This window comes from Pan paniscus, chromosome 5 (genome assembly GCF_029289425.2).
Source record: "Pan paniscus chromosome 5, NHGRI_mPanPan1-v2.0_pri, whole genome shotgun sequence".
NCBI lineage: Eukaryota > Metazoa > Chordata > Mammalia > Primates > Hominidae > Pan > Pan paniscus.
The window spans coordinates 158,602,057-158,624,804 of NC_073254.2; the positions used below are offsets into that span (position 1 = coordinate 158,602,057).

The following is a 22,748-nucleotide window of genomic DNA, read 5'->3' on the forward strand; positions in this document are numbered from 1 at the left end:
GGCCTGTAATTCCAGCTACTCAGGAGGCTGAGGCAGGAGAATCACTTGAACCCAGGAGGCGAAGGTTGCAGTGAGCTGAGATAGTGCCACTATACTCCAGCCTGGGCGACATAGTGAGACTCTGTCTCCAAAAAAAAAAAAATAATAATACATCAACAGAATGAAGGAAAAAAAACATATGGTCATTTCAATTGATGCTGAAAAAGTATTTGACAAAATTCAACATCCCTTCATGATAAACATCTTCAAAAAAACTCATTATAAAAGGAACATACCTCAACATAATAAATGCCACATACAACAGACCCATAGCTAATATAATGAACAGGGAAAAAGTGAAAGGCTTTCCTCTAAGATCTGCAACATGACAAGGATACCCACTTTCACCACTGTTGTTCAACATAGTACTGGAAGTCCTAGCTAGAGAAATCAGACAAGAGAAAGAAAGAAAGGGCATCCAAACTGGAAAGGAAGAAGTGAAATTCTCCTTGTTTGCAGATTATAGAATCTTATATTCAGAAAAAACTGAAGACCATCAAAAAACTATTGGAACTGGTATGCAAATTCAGTAAAGTTGCAGGACACAAAATCAACATAAAAAAATCAGTAGCATTTCTATATGCCAACAGTGAACAATCTGAAAAAGAAATTTTAAAAGTAATCCCATTCACAATAGCCACACTGAAAATCAAATACATAAGAATTAACCAAAGAAGTTGAAGATCTCTATAATGAAAACAATAAAATACTGATGAAAGAAATTGAAGAGGACACCAAAAAAATGGAAAAATATTCCACGTTCATGGATTGGAAAAAATCAACATTGTTAAAATGTTCACACTATCCAAAGCAATGTACAGATTCAATGCAATCCCTATCAAAATATGAATGACATCCTTCACAGAGATAGAAGAAACAGTCCTAAAATTTATATGGAACCATGAAAGACCCAGAATAGCAAAATCTATCCTAAGCAAATAGAGCAAAACTAGAGGAAACGCATTTCCTGACTTCAAATGATACTACAGAGTAATCAAAACAGCACAGTAGTGGCATAAGAATAGACCAATGGAACAGAATAGAGAAACCAGAAACAAATCCACACATCTACCGTTAATTCATTTTTTACAAAAGTGCCAAAAATATGTTAGGGAAAGGACAGTCTCTTCAATAAATGGCACTGGGAAAACTGGATATCCATAGGCAGAATAATAAAACTAGATCCCGTATCTCTCACCACATACAAAAATCAAATCAAAGATTAAAGACTTCAATCTTAGACCTCAAACTATGAAACTACTACAAGAAAACATTGGGAAAACCTTCCAGAACACTGGTCTGAGCAAAAATTTCTCGAGCCATACCCCACAATCATAGGCAACCAAAGCAAAAGTGAACACATTGGATCACATCAAGTTAAAAAGCTTCTGCACAGTAAATGATACAATCAACAAAGTGAAGTGACAACCCACAGAATGGGAGAAAATATTTGCAAACTATCAATCTGACAAGTGATTAATAACCAGAATATGTAAGGAACGCACCTCTATCAGCAAAAAATCTAATCCGATTAAAAAATGGGCAAAAGATTTAAATTGAGATTTCTCAAAACAAGACATGCAAATGGCTAACAGGCATATGAAAAGGTGCTCAACATCACTGATCATCAGAGAAACACCAATCAATACTACAATGAGATATCATCTCACCCCAGTTAAGACGGCTTATTTCCAAAAGACGGGCAATAACAAATGCTGCAGAGGATGGGGAGAAAAGGGAAACCTCGTACAGTTAGTAGGAATGTAAATTAGTACAACCACTATGAAGAGCAGTTTGGAGGTTCCTCAAAAATCTAAAAATAGAACTACAATATTATCCAGCAATCCTACTACTAGGTATATACCCAAAATAAAGGAAAATCTGTTTGTCAAAGAGATATCTGCCATATTTGTTGCAGCACTGTCCATAGTAGCCAAGATTTGGAAGCAACCACAAATGAATGGATTTCTAAAATGTAGTACTTATACACAATGGAGTACTATTCAGCCATTAAAAAGAATTAGATCCTGTCATTTACAACAACATGGATGGAACTAGAGGTCACTATGTTAAGTGAAATAAGCCAGGCACAGAAAGACAAACATAACATGTTCTCACTTATTTATGGGATCTAAAAATTAAAACAATTGAACTCACGAAGATAGAAGAGTAGGATGGTTACCAGAAGCTGGGAAGGGCAGTGGGGTGGGTGGGTGATGGTTAATAGGTATAAAAAAATAGAAAGAATAAGACATAGTATTTGACAGCACAACAGAGTGACTATAGTCAATAATTGTACATTTTAAACTAAAAGAGTATAATTGGACTGTTTGTAACACAAAGAATAAATGCTTGAGGAATGGATGGATAGCTCATTTTCTATGATGTGATTATTATGCATAGCATGCCTGTATCAAAACATCTCATGTACCTCATAAACATATACACTTACTATGCACCCACAAAAATTAAAAATTAAAAAGATATCTGCAATACTTAATTAATCATTTTATTGTCAACAAGAAAAGTATACTTACTGTCAAGGAGGTAGGAAAGTTAAGTCCTAATTGAATCTACATCAAAAGAAAAAGAAAAAAAGAAACTTTCTATTTAAATCTGTTGAAAGCTTCGATTATTCAACTGACCTGAGAAAATGAAACTTGGGTACACTATTCCTGGGTACATTTGCATCTTTCCTCAGAAAGCCCGCATAGGAGCTTTCATTGCACTAACTTCCAACCCTCTGCTGTCTTCCCAGCTACTATGGATCAAGCTGCATATTAATGAGTAGGAGCAGCCAGAATACAGGAAACTCGGCCAAGAATACTAGGACAGACAAGAAAAGAGCTCACTATTTTCAAGAAAACATCTTTTAAGAGTTCTGGGCTCCCAGAAGTCAGGCCAAACCAGAGAGAAACTGCCTTTGGATGGGGATAAATAAGTTTGAGCTTTGTGCCCAAAGGGGATGGTAAAATACTTTTCTTCTTTTTTTGTACCATCTGTTTTAATAAAGGTAAATCTGGGTTACAGCAGCTTCATACTTACATCAGAATTACTTGATTTGTTTGGAGATACAACAAAATCCATAGTATTAGGAATCAAGAACTTGAAGGAATTTATTATTTTTTTAAGAGCCATCTGGAAGCACTGTCAAATTACTTCTTTTCTCTATCTACTCCTGGGAGCAATTATAGATATTCCCTGAAAATATCTTAAAGATAAAACACATTATCTAAAAACTTGAGAATTTGGTATAAAGTATATTTCATTTGCCACAAAATAAATAATTCCCCTATAACAACTTTTATTCATTGATTTTTTTTTTTTAAGTTGATGTATGGCTGGGCGCAGTGGCTCACGCCTGTAATCCCAGCACTTTGGGAGGCCGAGGTAGGTGGATCACAAGGTCAGGAGATCGAGACCATCCTGGCTAACACGGTGAAACCCCGTCTTCTACTAAAAATACAAGAAAAAAAATAGCTGGGCATGGTGGTGGGCGCCTGTAGCCCAGCTACTCAGGAGGCTGAGGCAGGAGAATGGCATGAACCTGGGAGGCAGAGCTTGCAGTAAGCCGAGATCGGGCCACTGCACTCCAGCCTGGGCAACAGAGTGAGACTCCGTCTCAAAAAAAAAAAAAAAAAAATTAGCTGGGCGTGGTGGCACGCACTTGTAGTCCCAGCTACTTGAGAGGCTGAAGCTGAAGAATCACTTGAACCTGGGAGGCAGAGGTTGCAGTGAGCCAAGGTCGCACCTCTAGCCAAGCGACAGAGTGAGACTCAGTCTCAAAAAAAAAAGTTCATGTATATGTATATAAATAACCTTCTCATTCTTACAAACCATTTTCCAAATTTTAGCTTTTTTTTTTTTTTTTACAAAATGCAGCTTTTTCTCCACAATGCTGTATTTTATCATAAATACCTGATAAAGTTCTATCAGTATTTCAAAATTCTCATCATCGTATTGCACAGACTATAATCTCATGGAGAGCTGCAAACAAGCCTATCTTGGAACTTTTTGTGTTACATGCGAATTGGTAAAGCGCTGCACATTTCTGTAGCACGTCCCCCTTCTGAATAATCTATAGGTCAATATTGTCTATAACAAGTATGGATTAGTTTTTCTCCATCTTATAGCATCTTGGTGCCCATCTAGTCTGCACCCTCTATTACACAGTTAGGGAAATCCCAAGGCAAAACTTCCCTTACATTACAAAGTGGTATAGCTGGAAAGTGAAAGGAACCTAACTATTCTGAGTTTTAGGCTAGGGCAAACAAACTTATTCTGTAATTTCTTAGTACTTCTCCGCATTTTCACAGCACCTATCAAAATCCCTAGCATGTAGTAGACATTTAAAAAATACAAATGACCCCTGAAAAACACAAGTTTGAAGTACATGGGCCCACATACATGCAGATTTTCTTCGGCCTCTGCCACCCAAGACAGCAAGACCAATCCCTCCTCCTCCTCATCCTCCTCAGAATATGATAAAGATGAAAAGCTTTATGATGATCCACTTCCACTAATGAATAGTAAATATATTTTCTCTTCTTTATGATTTTCCTAATAACATTTTCCTTTATCTAGCTTTCCTTACTGTAAGAAGACAGTATACATGTAACATGCAAATCCGTGTCAATTGACTATGTAATTGGTAAGGCTTCTGGTCAACAGAAGGTCATTAGTAGCTAAGTTTTCAGAAAGTCAAAGCTACACATAGATTTTCAAATGTACAAGGTTGGTTCCCCTAAACCCCCACCCCCAGTTGTTCAAGGGTCAACTGTATTTACTGGTTGATAAAACTGAGGCCACCTTCAATCTTGAATCCATTCAAGCACATGGGCTGATCCATTACCAGACTGAATTCTCTCAACATACACAAACTGTCAGCTTTGCTGACATCAATGGGCAATGGTTTTCTAACTGAAAAATAATGTTTCCAAAATATTGTAGACTTGGTCAAAAGCAGAATTTAAAAGCTAATGGGAAACAAAACAGTCTTCCCACCCCAAAGCCAATCTCAGCTGATGAAGATTCTTGCCCCCCTTAGTTGAGGCAGGCAGATCACGAGTTCAAGACCAGCCTGACCAACATGGTGAAACCCCATCTCTATTAAAAATACAAAAATTAGCCAGGCGTGGTGGCATGTGCCTGTAATCCCAGTTCAATGGGATCCCAGCTCAATGGGATTACTAAAACAAGCACTTAGTGCTGTATACATTCTCTAATTTACAATTTTATACACAGAGGAAAACACCAAAACCTGGATGAGTCGGGAAAAGACTTTGAAGAGAACGCAGAACGTGAATACACCCTTATAAAATGTTGACTTAAGGCAGAGAAGATGAAGAACCATCTAAGAGGAAAGAATGGCACAGGCAAAAAAGCTTCAAGGAATGCGTGTGAAATGTACAGTGTTGGTTGGTGTGTGTCTCCACTAAATGGTTTAGAAATCATGGAAAGTCAAACTGAATAAAGAAAAAATATTCAGGAGGCTGATGCAGGAGAATCGCTTGAACCCGGGAGGCAGAGGTTGCAGTGAGCTGAGATCGTGCCACCGCACTCCAGCCTGGGTGACAGAGTGAGACTCCGTCTCAAAAAAAAACAAAAAAAAAAAATCATGGCAGTCGGGAACTCCTCTGCTTTCAGTATGCCCTATCCAAACCCATCACTACCTTCCCAGGAGTATTGCACCCAACCTTTCTTCCTCCCTTAAATGATCAAGTGTCCCTCATTCTTTGCTGAATTCCTCTGGCCTGTGAAGACATGAAGCCCCTTTCTACTCCTGCCTAAAAAGATATTCCCTCACTCTCAGTCCCCACCTCCTGTCTCCTATATTTTCTTCGATTTCTATAAATATTTCAATGCTTCCCTCACATAAAAAGTTTTCTGAAGTAACAAATTTCCATGTTCTCTAACATATCATTTCAGACTATAAAAAGAAAAAATTTAAGGTATCATGTTACATTTATTACAAATGAATTCTTTTTAAAAATTCAGGTGACATCTCATTAAACTTTCTCTTATAACCCATATTATGTTCCCAAATTCATGCAAAAAAATCAATTTTTAAAAATAAGAGTTTAGAGAATCAAATCACTTAAATTTTTGAGTTGTCAATACTTGGCCAGACTCTGTTATAGAATACCTAATTCTACAAGAATTTGTATTTCTCTACCCACAAAAATTAAAAATTAAAATTTTTAATTTATATTTCTCCTCAAGTGTTAGATTAAAATGAGCACTTCAGGCTGTATACATTCTCTAATTAATTTACAATTTTATACACACATGCAAAAAAATACCAAAACCTGGATGAGTCAGGAAAAGACTTTGAAGAGAACATAGAACTTGAATACAGCCTTATAAAATGTTGACTTAAGGCAGAGAAGATGAAGAACCATCTAAGAGGAAAGAATGACATGGGCAAAAAAGCTTCAAGGAACGCATGTGAAATGTACAGTGTTGGTTGATGTGTGTCTCCACTAAATGGTTTAGAAATCATGGAAAGTCAAACTGAATAAAGAAAAAAATATGATTATTCCAGATTGTAGTGAACCATGAAGTTTAGGCAAAGGAGTTCAGACTTGGCTTTTTTGTTTCAGTTTTTTTTAAGCCAATGTAAATTTTAAGAAAATAAGAATGGAAGGATGTTTTAGAGAATCAGGTCTGTCAACAATGTAAAGACTAGAACAGCAGTGAATAGGGCGAGCAGCAGAGGGAGGTGGTAATTAGTAGGGAGAGCCAAAAGAAGGTTCAGACAGTGATGTAGGCACACGCAGATAAGGGCGGTGGGTCGCTGGGGGGAGAAAATCATACAAAGGAAGCTTGAGAGTTCAAAGAAAGACACCATAATTAAAGGGTAACCATTCCCAAAGTATTTCACTCTAAGATTCCTTTAAATATTGGATCTGCTTCATAAACGTCCTCATCAAACACAAGTGGTTATTTTCAAAAGGCTGGTGTTTTAAGCTTACCTATCCCTACCATGAGCTTAAAACAGCAGGTAGAAGACATCTTAAAGATGTTTTAAAGAAAACAGATCAAGCCAATACGATAGATAGTGAGATGATATTTTTTAGCAGCAGCTACTATTTACTGAGGGCTTACTATGTGTCAAACACTGTGCTAGGCCTTCTGCCAACATCATCTTTCCTCCTCACAATTCTGTAGGTATCGTTAGTTCCTTTTCTAAGACTTTATTTTTTTTAGAGCAGTTTTAGGTTCACAGCAAAATTGAGGGAGATACAGATCCCAACCTCCCTACTTCCACACCTGCACAGCCTCCTCCTTTATCCACATCCTCCATGGGGTGGTGCATTTGTTACAACTGATGAACCAACACTGACCCGTCATTATCACCCAGAGTCCATAGTTCACATTAGGGTTCACTCTTGGTGTTGACATTTTATGTGTCTGGACAAATACATAATAATGTGTATCCACTATTAAACTCAGTCTAACAAAAATGATCAACCTGAAGAAGGGTACACCTTTAAAACTAGCAGAGCCAATATTTATCCCATACTATATGTGTTGCATAAGATGGAAACATACCTGAATTAGCACTTAGAACCTCTGACAAATAGTATGCTTTTAATAAATATATCTCAGTCATCAAAATTAGGATATAATTAGGTACTATTTTAACAGAATTGGAGGATTTACACTTTCAATAAAAGTTAAGCAGCTTGGTGGCTCATGCCTGTAATCCCAGCACTTAGGCAGGCTGAGGCAGGTCGATCACTTGAGGTCAAGAGCTTGAGACCAGCCTAGCCAACATGGTGAAACCCATCTCTACTAAAAATACAAAAGTTAGCTGCGCATGGTGACGGGTGCCTGTAATCCTAGCTACCCAGGAGGCTGAGGTAGGAGAATTGCTTGAACCCAGGAGGCGGAGGCTGCTGTGAGCCAAGACTGTGCCACTGCACTCCAGCCCGGGCAACAGAGCAAGATTCCATCTAAGATTAAAAAAAAAAAAAAAAAAAAAGCTAAGCAGCTCAAGTGCCTCTATCTTGGGATTCAGAAAAGTGTTTTGGTTATTTGAGAATTGTATCTTTTTATTACAAACAAAACTTACTTCTCAAATTTATATAATTAGTCATTTAAAAAGGAAATCATTGAATAAGACTGCAAAACAATTCTCAAAAACACTTATTTTCAAATTATAATATTCAATAAGAAGCAATTTCTGGCCAGGTGCGGTGGCTCACACCTGTAATCCCAGCACTTTGGGAGGCTGAGGAAGGTCGGTCACGAGGTCAGGAGTTCGAGACCAGTCTGACCAACATGGTGAAACCTGGTGTCTACTAAAAATACAAAAATTAGCCAAGCGTGGTGGTGCATGCCTATAATCCCAACTACTCAGGAGGCTGAGGCAGGAGAATCACTTGAACTCGAGAGGCAGAGGTTGCAGCGAGCCGAGACTGTGCCACTGCACTCTAGCCTGGGCAACAGAGCGAGATTCCATCTCAACAACAAAAAAAAGCAATTTCTTCTGAAGTATCACATAGTTGAAAAAGTCATCTGTATTGAAAAGTTTAAAAACATAAAACATACAAATAAAACCACCTTTTCAAAAAAGAGACACAGGCATTGCTGTGTTATTAATACTGTTATTATCTGAAAATCTGGTTTTTACTTAAAAGGAGCAGGGACTATGAGATAAGGAAATAGGGTGATAAGAAACAAAATGAAGGAGACAAACGATAAATTATTATTTCTTAATAAAAGTTTCAACTTAGTTTATGTGTTTTTACACGGGTACATATTTTAAATGTATCTACTAACTTAAAATGTTTGTTCTAGAGTCAATTAATATTGGTAGAATACTTACTATGTATAGGCACAGATTTAAGGAATTTTACATACTTCAACTCCTTTATCCTACAGCTGATTTATATGGTCTCTGACCTTGAATACAGAGTCAATAATTTTGAAACCTAAACATCTAAAAGGCCTCTGGGGCCTGACCAGGAATTCTGGAACAAGAGTCATCTGTCACTGAGGCACAGCATGACGTGTGTAAACCTTTAAAACCATAAAAGGCAAAATAAATGTTTCCAGGTCACATCTTACTATGTGGTTCTGTTCTAATGATGTCTCTGTTTAGTGTTATTGTATGATTTGATGACAGGATAATAGAGTTATATATGATAATCATTTTCAATAAGGTCCACGAACACCAGCATGATCTGACAGCAATGTGGACCACACTGAAACGTCAATGCATTCCTCCAACAGGGCCCCGGGCACTCAGCACTCTGGCCTTTCCCTCAACCACAAAGGTTCTCCGGCTCCTCTCCCATCTTTGCTCAAAAGTCACCTTAATGAGGCCTACCCGGCCTACTGAAAATTGTAAGCCTCTCTCTCTCTCCTGGATGTCCATTAGCCTGTTTTATTTGTTCTATAGCACTAATCACCTTATAACGTACTATAATATTGACTTTTTGTTATTGTAGTGTTTTTCTTTTCTTTTTTTTTTTTTTTTGAGACAGAGTCTTGCTCTGTTGCCCAGGCTGGAGTGCAGCAGCGTGATCTCAGCTCATTGCAGCCCCCACCTCCTAGGTTCAAGCAATTCTCCTGCCTCAGCCTTCCGCGTAGCTGGGACTACAGGTGTGCACCGCCATGCCCAGCTAATTTTTGTATTTTTAGTAGAGACGGGGTTTCACCATGTTGGCCACGATGCTCTTGATTTCCTGACCTTGTGATCTACTCACCTCAGCCTCCCAAAGTGCTGGGATTACAGGCGTGAGCCACCCCACCTGGCCTGTAGTGTTTTCTCTCTGCCTCCACAAACATCACCAGAGCAGGAATTTTGGTCTTTTTGTTCACTGAAGAACCTGAAGAATTTAAAAGGTGTCTGGCAGAAAATAAGTGCTCAATGTATACTGTTAAAAATGTTTTAAATGAATGAGTGTATGATAGAATCAGCAAAAAGATAAACCTAGAGCCAACATTTCTTTATACTCTTTCAGGTGGGAGAAAAACTTAAATACAAGCAGTTACCATAGAATCTTAGTACAAGTTCTCAAGAACCTACAATTTCCTCTTGTCATCTAATTATAGGAATACAATAGCCTTTCCAATGCATCTTTCTTACTCAAGCATCTTCCAACTCAGTAATTCCAGAAACATCTTAACATTCTCAACATACCACACAAATCCCTTGTTACATACCACATAAATCCCTTGTTATAGGTTTTCAATACGGAATTACAAGAAAATTAAATACACCAATATTTTTAACCCCTAACTCCAAAGAACCTGTTGTAAGGATTAGAAATAATATATTGAAAAGACTCAGCATATACAGGTACTTGAATTAAAAATTCTTATCAACCAGCCACTTGGGAGGCTGAGGTGGGAGGATCATATGAGCCTGGGAGGCAGAGGTTGCATAAGCCCCTGCAGATTGCACCACCGCACTCCAGCCCGAGCGGCAGAGCAAGACACTGTCTCGAGGAAAAAAAAAAAAATTCTTATCAATACTTCATGGAAATGTGGTAGAATAAATCAGTGACTATCCATGGAGGAAAAAGTAGGAATACACAACTCCCTCAATATAATCTGCCAATCTGGAATTGTTGAAGTTCTACCTAAATCAGCAACTCCTGAGGGTAAGGGGTGAGGGGTAAACTGATTAAAAAGCTAAATTCATTAATTCAAGAAAAAATTGAGTGTGTACTTACAAATGTGAGGGTCTGTCCTCCATTCTGGGTTTACAGTCACGAGCAAATGAAACGTGACTCTGCTCTCCTGCAGCTTACAACCTGGTAAGAAAACATTTCTCTACTTTTACACAATCACACAGTCCCAAGGAGGAAACACTGGTGTATTCAAATAAGAACTGTTTGAGCCCATTAAGAATTTTAATAAAAATGGCACACACTACTGCCTGAAATAAATGAATTATGAGACGTGAGTACTTTAATGTGAATGTTGTTCTTCATGTGTCAAAATTGTGATTCCCAGTTTTACAAACATCTGGATGGAGAGTAAAATCTTGGTCATCATTTGCATCCACTAGGACACAACATCCAACTCTCAGCTTCTCCTTTCTATACTAACCTCCCAAAAACAGTGAATCACCAAAGGACCAGCATTGGTTACCAAAATGAATATATTTTGTTCTGTAGTTTCCTGTCCTGGGGGCGAAAATACAAAACAAAACAAAAAAATGGAGCAACGTACAGCACAAAATATTCAACTGGAGGCATCATGCCAAGAAAGCAACAGAAAGTTTTATACTTAAGCCAAGACTCCTGGGTTCCGTTCAAAATTTTAAATCGTGACAATTATCTTGATGTTTCTTGATGAATCAGATCTGTCTACAAAACAAAAGCTTGCTCGGGAGTTTTGTGTACTTTGAGGAATAATTATTTCCTAAGCTTATTCACTTTTTTAAGAAAGCAGCTTACAGACAGATTTAGAAGCCGGTGTGCTTGAGTGAAAACATTTGTAATCAGTCAACCTACAGAGGCATTTTGCTTGAAATGTCAATTGAAAACAATTTTGTGAGGAAAAAGAACTTAAAAAATTGATCCCATCAAAAAATATTTCTCACTTTTTTTTTTTTTTTTTTTTGAGATGGAGACTCGCTCTGTGCCCAGGCTGGAGTGCAGTGGCATAATCTCGCCTCACTGCAACCTCCACCTCAGGGTTCAAGTGATTCTCCTGCCTCCGCCTCCCGAGTAGCTGGGATTACAGGTGCACGCCATGCCCGGCTAATTTTAGTATTTTCACTAGAGACAGGGTTTCACCATGTTGGCAAGGCTGGTCTCAAACTCCTGAACTCAAGTGATCCACCTGCCTCGGCCTCCCAAAATGCTGGGATTACAAGGCGTGAGCCACTGCACCGGTGTCTAATTTTCTTACACACATTTCTCTTTCAACTTTGCAGTTTAAATTGTTGCCAAATTTTTCAAAGTCACCACTACTTTTAATGAGTTACGGTATGGAAGCTTGCATTTAATTATAACAGCGCTGCATGACATTCAAATCTCTTCAATTTCATTGTTTCCTTCCCTCTTGGTGTAACTATATTAGTAAATAGCACATAATACACTGATGAACCTATTTTTATAGCTGATTAGCAAAATATATATTTTACTTTTCCAGACCGTACACACACACACAGTTGCTAAGCAGTTATTAAAATGCATCTATCAATAAACATCAATGTAGGAGTGTTTTCACTTATCTACTGCTGCATAACTAACCACTCTAAAACTTAATGGCTTAAAAAAATGAAAACAGCTATAGACAATCATAAATGAATGATCATGGCTATGTTTTAATAAAACTTTACGGACACTGAAAAAAAAAAAAAACAATGGATTGTTTTGCTCAAGATTCTGCAATCTAGGCAAGGCTTAGCTGAACAGTTCTTCTGCTCACCTCCCCAGCCATCATATAAGGCTGCATTTAGCTGACCGAGACCAGGTAGGATACTTGGATGGCCAAGCCTCCCTCTCTCCCAGCATGTAGTCCTAGGGCCTCTCTCCATTCATGTGACCTCCCACTAAAATAACTGGACTTCTTAGATATAATTGCTGGGACTTCTCAAAGCTTAGGCCTGGAACTTGCACAGTATCGATTCTGCTGATTTTATCAGTTAAAGTCTCAGACTTATGCCACACACAGAAGGAAGGGCCTACCCAATGGTGTAAATACTGAAAGCAGTCGTTTTCTTGGAGCCCTCACTGTAACAGATCATAAGAGCAATTTATATTCCATCTTCAGAACTTATACTGTATTCCTGGGGGCTAAGAGCATAGAAGAGGCAAGAATTTTTTTTTTAATTTCTGGGAAAATATTTGAAAGCAAGGCAATAGATGAGAAGTAGATTGGCAGTGAGGAATGAATATAGTCAACTATAAAATAGCATATCTGAACAGCATTAGTATAAAAATGTAGTCCTTCATATACCTTTTTAATGTAACTTGTTTATTGGTAAAATTAAGAAGGAGGTGTATATAGAGGCTTAGTTATTATGCAACACATAATCTTCAAGAAGCTGAACAAGGGAAATGATGCACCAGGTTGATTACAGGAAAGTGTATACACTACACTTCATCCACCATTAGGGTGTCAGGCTAACCAGCAGAATCAGTGGAAAGACAAGAACAAGCAATCTTTTAACCTTTCATCCAGAACCTCTCACAGTCCACTAGCCTGGGAGGGTGTCGGCTCTATACACTTCATCTAGTCAGTCGTCTCTCACTAGGAAAGGCAGAGAATACTCTCATTCTGTATACCCTTTGTATTTAATAGCTTTACTTCCTCAAGTCAATGAAGCCATTCTGAAACTTGATACTCTATGGATCTTCCTTAAATTGGACCTATATATAATATATATCCTTATTTCCTTCTATAAAGCCATCCAAAAAAAAAAACCAGGGAATTCTATTTTTTTTTTTCTTTTTTCCACCATCAATACATTTATTTGCAGGAGATGGGGTCAAATCTTACTATGAACTGGATAGGACTAGAGACGCTGATCTGCCCAACCTCTGGGTATTCACAACTGCACAGGTAACCAGATCCTATATGTGAGGCATCGCCATTAAACAGATGAGCATTAGATGAGGAGGACACATTCTGAGTAGTCACATGATTTCCCATTCAGAGGAAGGTGCTGCCCTCATATAAAAAGAGTAGTGTTGAGAAAAACGCAGGCAGAGCCTAGCATTTGCCTACCAGCATAGGCCTAGACATGATGGTGGCCGTGTGCCAGGGGATCACGCCCTATTTACAAAGAAGGAGAATGATGCTCCCAGCTGAGCTGCAGGATGGGCTCTGGGCTGACTGGAGGGGTAGATGGGGTGGGTTCTGACCCCATTATCCTTTCCCCATCCAACCTGGGCCCCCACGAGCCATTCTCCGGCCCTCTGCAGAAGACAGACTCAACAAATCCAGGAGGTATGGGGATTCTGCCAACTCCCCATTTCTCCCAACCTTTCCCAGGTCTGGAAGGTGACCCAATCCACTGGGTGCAGCCTCACCTCCACCCAACTCCACATCTGGATAGACACATGGCAAATATGGAAACTGAAGCCCGGCTGGGCGGGAGCACATCTGGTTGTTGTTGGGTTGGAGTCATCTTGCAGGTATCCCGAGATGGTCAGGCCTCACTCATGGGGGCCAGGTTAAGACTGTGGTTTTTAGATGATTCAGGTTACTCCAGGGTGAAAGATGATCCTGATGACACCCAGTGGAAAAGCAGGCTGGAGCCTTGGAAGAGCTGGCCCTACATACTCAGGCACTTCCAGCAGTGAATCCAGGATTTGAACACCGGGGAGTAACGGGGGAGCCCAGCCTGCAGCCCACAGTTGTTCACAGCCATGAGGTCGCCGACTAGCAGGAAGGGGTAGGTCAGCATGCTTACTGCAATCCCTGTCAAGCATTTGGTGTGGCTCCGGATGGCCAGGGCCTGGTGGAGGCTGTCATCCACCAGGTAGGCACTGATGAAGTAGGCCAGTAGGTTACAGCCTCACAAGAAAACCACATCACCCAGGAGGTGAGGGATTAATCCAACAAATCCCAGCAGCCCTTCCTCTTTGAAAAGCTTCTCAATGGAGCTCAGCACGCCACTGTCCTTGGCTTCCCATCCCACAAACTGGACCATCCAGCACATTGAGATGACATGCAGGGGGTGGGTCAACATGCGGGACACGCACTGCATCATTATCCCATAGGAGGTCTCCTTCACAACTTTCTTCAGGGAAGTCTTCATACCACCCTTGTTGGAAACCTGCTAGATCTCATCTAGAGGGAAAGCCTTCTTCATGCTACCCGGGTCACAGTGAAGAGGGCGCTGGACATCAGCCGGGGCCTCGGGCCTCGGGACAGCCCTATCTTACCATCCACTTGCACAATGTATTTGGCGTAGGTGAAGAAGCTTGGCAGATAGAGGACCTTCCTCCCCAGCACGTAAGGCTTTGTGTTTGGGTCTTCCTTAATTAAAGCAAGTTCGATCTCATTGTAACAAAGTTCTTCTAAATTACCTCGTATTTTGATAACATGCCATAAAACTCATCTGTTAAGCTTTAATAGCTACACATGCCAACCAACTTAATGTAATATCTAATATTTTTCAAAGAAAAAAAGCATATGTATTACAACTGACCTTTATTGGTATTTCTTCAGTTTAACCTAAATGTTGACAAGCTTTTTCCATTTATTATTTAAATTTGGAGAGGTCAAATCTTAGGAAAAGCAAAAACGTTAAGGAACACAAAGAATTCTATTCAAAGAAACTCACAAAATAAATTTTGGAGCACAAACTGTGGTATGAGTTTTCCTTTGTATTTCTAAACATCTACTAATATGACTTTCTTTTTGTAATATGCAAGCTTCTTTCATCAAGCCAATTGGTTTAATTAGCATTTACATCATTTTAAGTTATGACACACGTTAACAAAATAGAATAGTTGTAGAAACAATGAAACTTCAATGCTCACTCAGAAATCACCTAACCCTAACCTTGTCTCCTCTTTCCAGATGTAGCAGCAGCTTCTTTAGACGGAAGGTGAACGGAAAGGAACGTTTTCCAAGAGGAAGGGAATAAGGGTAATAACATGGATCCAGAGCATATATACTATCCATATACTCATGTGAAGGATCTCCTGTCTAACAACATTCCAGAAGCTACAGGACAGAAATGTCAGTCATCACACTCACCACCAGCAAAGAGCTCAAGGCGCTTACATGAGCAAAGTTACATTGACAGGAGGTGCCCACTGGAAATCACAATAGGTATCAGATACCTTGCTACCACTGACCAAACACAAATGAGATCAATAGAAAATACCATCACAAAGATATGATTAGACTGAATATGTATGAAATTATTTCACACTTTTTTGGGGTTAAATAATTTTACCTAAATTTAAAGTAACACAATAAGTATACTCAATGTTAATACTGCTTCTATTTCTTATTAACAATATAGACCATGAAACTGTATCAGAACATTAGTATTCAATAATTTTATGTTCTGGTTGATAGTCCTTAAAGAACTTTCACTTCATCTTCTTTGCTAGATGAAATAATATTTATTATTTTGTGTTTACCTTTGCTAAAATGTATCAGTAATACCTTATAAAATTTAAATTAAGGTATGGCTGGCCAGGTGCAGTGGTTCATGCCTGTAATCCCAGCACTGTGGGAGGCTAAGGTGGGCAGATCACCTGAGGTCAGGAGTTCAAGACCAGCCTGACCAACATGGAGAAACCCCAACTCTACTAAAAATACAAAATTAGCCAGGCGTGGTGGCTCATGCCTGTAATCCTAGCTACTCGGGAGGTTGAAGCAGGAGAATCACTTGAACCCGGAGGCAGAGGTTGCGGTGAGCCGAGATCGCGCCATTACACTCCAGCCTGGGCAACAAGAGTGAAACTCTATCTCAAAAAAAAAAAAAAAAAAATTAAGGTATGGCTATATCACAGAACTTTAAAAGCCCAATTTTTCTAAAATTACTTTAAAATCTAGAAAATCATGTTTCCATTCATATCATTTTTTATGAAGATGCAATTACTGAATAAGAGTAATTCAAGTAAGAAAAGTTAGAATCAGTTGAAGTAAAACAAGCAAAAAAATATATAACCACTTAGGAAACACACAGTGCAAAACAAATTAGTTAGATCATCACTGTTATTCTCCAAGCAACTGAAAATACCTACCTCTAAAAGGGGAGAAACACAAAAGTGTGAACAGAATTTCTAACAGAAAGGCCATTGTTTATGCACAAGTTTCACACTGTAGAAATATGAACACCTGCCAGATAATTAAATACACCCACATGCAGAATGTTCCATCACTTTTTAAAATTTTAATTACCTCCATTTATTATAATCACCAACAGGTAATTTTCTAAGCAACATAAGATCGGCACTGGGATTGAGGTTAGCTAAATAGTCTAAATTAGTTTAAGCAACTACTTTTGGATAATCAGTTGCACTTGTGCCCACTCACAGGGAGAGGCTGTTGAAATTCAAGGATTTCCTCTGCATTCTCTTGCCTGCAGAGCTAAACAGCTACCACAGAGTCAAGTTCAGTAACTGCACTGGAGCAAGGAAAAATTAAATTGCTCAGTGAAATTAAATTTAGTAGGGTGTAAAACTTCATTTCTTCATTCTGCACTCAAGACAATTTGACTTTCCACATCTATTATATTTCCAGGTCTAACTAGGTGACATGTATTTCTAAGCATTTAAGTTCCTCTTAAAAAGCCTTAGTCTTGGCCAGGCACGGTGGCTCAAGCCTGTAATCTCAGCACTTTGGGAGGCCGAGGAGGGTGGATCACGAGTTCAAGGGATCAAGACCATCCTGGCCAACAAGGTGAAACCCCGTCTCTACTAAAAATACAAAAACTAGCCAGGCATAGTGGCATGTGCCTGTAATCCCAGATATGCGGGAGGCTGAGGCAGGAGAATCACTTGAACCCAGGAGGCGGAGATTGCAGTGAGCTGAGATGCCAAGATCGCACCACCGCACTCCAGCCTGGCAACAGAGCAAGACTCTGTCTCAAAAAAAAAAGCCTTAGTCTTTAACCTTTCACAAAGTATTGTTATGATTGGCAACTTATTTTGTGAAATGCCACAATCAAGTATGAAACTGTTGCCTCAGGCAGGGCAGAAATAAACTGTGCCTTGAATAAATGTTTAAAGCTGAGATTCTCCATACCAGCATTCCATAGCTCAGAGATATTTCACATCACCACGCAGTATACATATGATATATGCATATATATGTACATAGAAACCCATATTCAAAACACAAATACATATGAAATGTTTCACGAAACATGTCTTACCCTTACTGTATGATACGCTCCAATATTTTATATTCTATTTCTTTGTTTACATTGCTCATTGTCCCTAATTTGATTTCACCAACCCAGTGATGCAGTAGCAACCACAGTTTGGAAAATACAGCTCCCTCTATGCAAATACCAATTCATAGTTCTTCATAAAATTTACTCCTGCCAATGAGGATCAGTGTGACACCCTGTGCAGATGGGACTAAAAAGACACTCCAAAGAGGTGACTGATTTGTAAATGAGTCTGTTTTTGAAACATGAAATAGGCAGCAGAGAATCCAGAGCAGACGAGCACTAACTGCATATCTAAGAGTAAATTAGTCATTTATCATTAAACTGAAAGTACTCTGTTGCAGACTTTTTTTGGACAGGAAAATGGAAATTTAAACAAGACTTTATTTTTTCTTAATATGCTTGCAAAAAAAATTAACTGATACTATCAAGTGTTGAAAAGGATGTGGGAAAATGTGTATGCTGTTATTAGGACTGCAATTTTGTACAGCCTTTTTGGAGAGTGATTTGAGAGCATCATTAAATTTTGAACATGCATATCCTTTGACCCAGCAATTCTTCTAGTTTGTGCTATGTTCTTGTACATGCAAACCAATAGATGTGTAAAGACACTGGCCATTGATAAGAAAATACTTATGGTACAATCATATTTTTTAAATTATTTTAATTTTTTTAAAGAAATATTAAGAACAGCAGGTATTTCCATATCATTCTTTTTTTTATGTGACAAATTCAATTTCTTTTCAGTACACATATCATTGTTTCTCAATGAGATGTTATTAGTATTCTGGGCCAACTATTCCTCCATAAAATGCTCCCACATATTTTGTTTTTTAAATCCCCAGGTAAGGGTGGTACCAGCCTTGACTGAAAAACAAAACAAAACAAAACAAAAAAAACACTATTCCACGTATACTGAGGAGAAAAGAATTTTTAAAAGCTGTTACGAGGTGGGGAAAAGCCAGTTGCAGAACAATACATACAGTATGATTCTAATTATGTGAAAAGAAACCACCCACGCTCTAAGGGGTGTGCACATGAATGATATGAGTCAGAGGATGTGTGAAAAGAGGTTGACAGTGTCTGCTCTATAAGCTTTGATTTTTAAGAATTTATTTCCATACTGGTGGATAATTTGATTAGGTTACAATATTTTATTTGGGGAAACTAAAATCCATAACATATTCACCCACTGAAGGTGGCTATTTGAAGCACTGGGAGTTGGCAGAGCTCTAAAACAAGGAGGGAAAGAAGCTAAGAGGAATTAACATGTTCTAATGACATCCTTGACTCATAAAGTCCCTTTTCCTTCCTCACTAAAGTGACAAGATCTGTCTGTAATATACTAATTGAGTTTCATAAAAATACAATTAAAAATATGGAAATTAAACAATAACACTACCTCTGTTTTATGTCCTCACTGTCACCCTCTTCCCGCAGGACTTGTAGAAATGTTTCCTTTAACCTCCATATCCAGCTTGTGTTTCATGCTTCCTTTCACTATAGTTACCAACCGCTCTCCCGCTTGACCCAGCAGATTAGAAGCTCTTTGAGGTCAGAGGATATTTCTTATCATTCCCATCCACTGATCTCTTGCTGTCCATTCTCCCAAGAAAAGTAGCTGCTTCATAAGACGCTGTGGAATGATGTTTTAAAAATCCGTGAAATAGACACCTAACTTGGCATGACTTTTAACTAGTTTACAACACCAAGATGAGTCAGAGAAAAATGGATCACATTCAACAGCAATAGTTGAAAACAAAATTACAATTGTCCTTTACTTGCTAATACAATGAGTATTAAGTTTATTTTCATAACTTTGAAACTAAAAAAAAATTTCAGCAAAGCCACATGAAATACTACCACTTTGATGGGAGCAATTATTTCAAAAGGATTATATCCAAATAAAATCAACAAAATAATAAAAGCATAACATGGCATATACTGTTGTGCCAATCCAGTACCCATTGCCCTTTTTGTATTAATACAACACCAATTACTCTCTAGGGCAGCTGTGTGCCCTGATAAAAACAAAAGACCCCCACCAAGGCAGCTGGAAGTTGACATACACAGTTCCAATGTGATGAAAGCAGAAGTCACCAGAAAGAGCTTACCTCCCCCAAAAAACCTCAGTCAGAGAAAGCCCTCCCTCTTTCCTCTTCTTTCTGCCTTCAATGGGTCCTGGAGATGCCGCAGGCAACTCATGACTGAGGAGAAACCCATGTGACAAAGACACAAACTGTGGATCTAAAATGCTTAAGCACCGGTCCTCGATGAAAGGAATGACTTCTTCTGGTATCTTTACAAACATGAATCTTTGGCACTGTGTTTCTAATGTCACCCAAGACCTCTGATAATTTGCTTATAAAACTTTTCTGAAAACTTACAAGTTTCTTTTACAAAATTATAGAAAAGCTCAATAAAATAAGAATTAAAAATGCATTAACTCCAATTTTATAAAATCTGGTTTTTCAACAGAACAAAATCTGTGTTGATTTTTCAGGTGCCTCGGTATGGGAACCTTCCTAAGATGTTGTTTTGGCTGTAAATCATGCGGCCCTCTCAGAGCAATGCATTTGTGTGATTTGCCCAATTATGCATGAGTACAGTCAGCATGGAAATCCAGTTCAAACTGCAGAAGATCAGCACCTGTGAGCTGAAATGTGCATGTGTATTTTACAGGGTGGAGGATAGTGAAGACAGATTCAAGCGATAATACGTCAGGTTTAAATCTTCTATAAATGAGATTGGATTACTGCAGCTGATAAACATGGAAATGAGTAATTAAAACATGGTGTGTAAGGAAACATAAGTTTTCTTTGTGGTTGTCCTCGTAGGATAATTTGTGGTGTTGAGAACCTGCCTCGGGTTTCTTAATAATGTTTTCCTAGCTGGCTAATTAGGATGTGCTATTGATGTGATCCAAAAAAGCGTTCAGCTTCAAAAGAAGCTCCCAAAAAAGGGAAGCCTAAGTATATCCAAGCCTGGAGATGGAATGTCAATTTTATTTAGGGGTCAACTGCAGATGCAAATCCTCAGTGTGCCTGTGTCTATCACCTCATTACACATTAGCAACTTTGGTTTCTCCCTTCTCATTCATATGTGGATTTATTATCTAGATCAGAGCTTCCATTTCCCCATAATATTCTAGATGCCCTTCAAGTCTCAGTAACAAGATCAATGAAAAGTGTGGTGCTAATTTTTCCCCATAGATAACGTATCACTAGGAATGCTTTCACCTGCAACAAAAAAAAAAAACCCTGCATCGGGGTAAACAGACTTTTTTTTCCTCATGTAACAGAACGTCCAGTCTGCAGTCAGTCCATCCATCCAGGATTAGTGCAGCTGCTCAACAATGTCATTCAGGACCTGGCTCCTCCTATTTTGGAAGATCCACAGATCCTGGAAGGCTGTCAGCCCTAAAGCCAATGCTTTTTCTTTTAAATAGTAAGAATGATCAAACATGAAAACATTTATATTTCATTTCTCATAGATTTACCTTTTATTACACTTGTTAACATAGTAAAGAGAGGGAAGCAACACTAGGGCTGATTCACCTTGTCTGTATGAAACATTTCTTCAATTTCTGTCTGGAAGTTGGGTGCTTCTACAATATCCCTGAACTATTTGAAAAATGAACTAAATATAGGTAAGAAAAAAGAGTCTAGGCTGGGCGCAGTGGCTCATGCCTGTAATCCCAGCACTTTGGGAGGCCGAGGCAGGCGGATCACGAGGTCAGGAGATCGAGACCATCCTGGCTAACACGGTGAAACCCCGTCTCTACTAAAAATACCAAAAAAATTAGCCGGGCTTGGTGGCGGGCGCCTGTGGTCCCAGCTACTCGGGAGGCAGAGGCAGGAGAGTGGTGTGAACCCGGGAGGCGGAGCTTGCAGTGAGCCGAGATCGCGCCACTGCACTCCAGCCTGGGTGACAGAGCGAGACTCCATCTCAAAAAAAAAAAAGAAAGAAAGAAAGAAAAAAAGAGTCTATAAATAATTTCAATGAGAAAACAACTGCCAAAAAAAGTTTTAAGATATAATTAAATATAATATTTAATATTTAAAAATATTAAAAGAAAAAACTGAACATATTTCTTAGTTTATGAAATAATAAAATAATAAAACTAGTGATGAGGAAATTGTAAAACTATCTTGGCAGAAATCTTTTGCTATCTACAGCCATCTCCCGAAAATGAAGTCTCTAGCTGTTACTGAGTTCTATTATGGTCCATAAATGAGGCTACAGGAGTCTCTCTAACTCTCCACCTCCTCCTCTGCCCTCAGCTTTACTGAGGTATAATTGACAAATAAAAATTGTATATATTTAAGGTGTACAACACGATTTGATATACATTCTGAGATGATTCTCTTAACAAATTTCATTTATTATCATATATAGTTACCAGGCTATATGTTAGATCCCCCAGAATGTATTCCTCCTGCATAACTGAAACTGTATACCCTTTGACCAACATCTCCTGTTTCTCCTACCTCCCACTCCAGCTCCTGGTAACATCATTGTACTCTGTAGAAGTTCAACTTTTTAAAAATTCCACTTATAAGTGATATCATGCAATATTTGACTCTATGTCTAGCTGATTTCACTTTGCATAACATCCTCTCCAGGCTCATCCATATCGTAGCAAATAGTGGGCTTTCCTTATTTTTAAGGCTGGATAATATTCCATTGTAAATAAACACCACATTTTCTTTATCCGTGCATCCACTGAAAGACAAAGGTTGTTTCCATATCTTGGTATTGCAAATAATGCTGTAATGAACATGGGAGTGCAGGTATCTCTTTGATGTGGTGATTTTTTTCATTTCCTTTGGATATATACCCAGTAGTGGGATTGCTGGGTCCATAAATAACACTA

The 22,748-nt window shown here is 38.6% G+C and overlaps 1 protein-coding gene and 1 pseudogene across 2 annotated transcripts in view; both read right to left on the reverse strand.

Annotated features, from left to right (window-relative positions):
* NHSL1 (NHS like 1) overlaps nt 1-22,748 on the reverse strand; it is a 274,952-nt gene that overhangs the window by 217,499 nt on the left and 34,705 nt on the right. The gene's annotated exons all lie outside the window — the stretch shown is intronic.
* Nucleotides 13,912-14,989, reverse strand: LOC100996175 (mitochondrial carrier homolog 1-like; annotated as a pseudogene).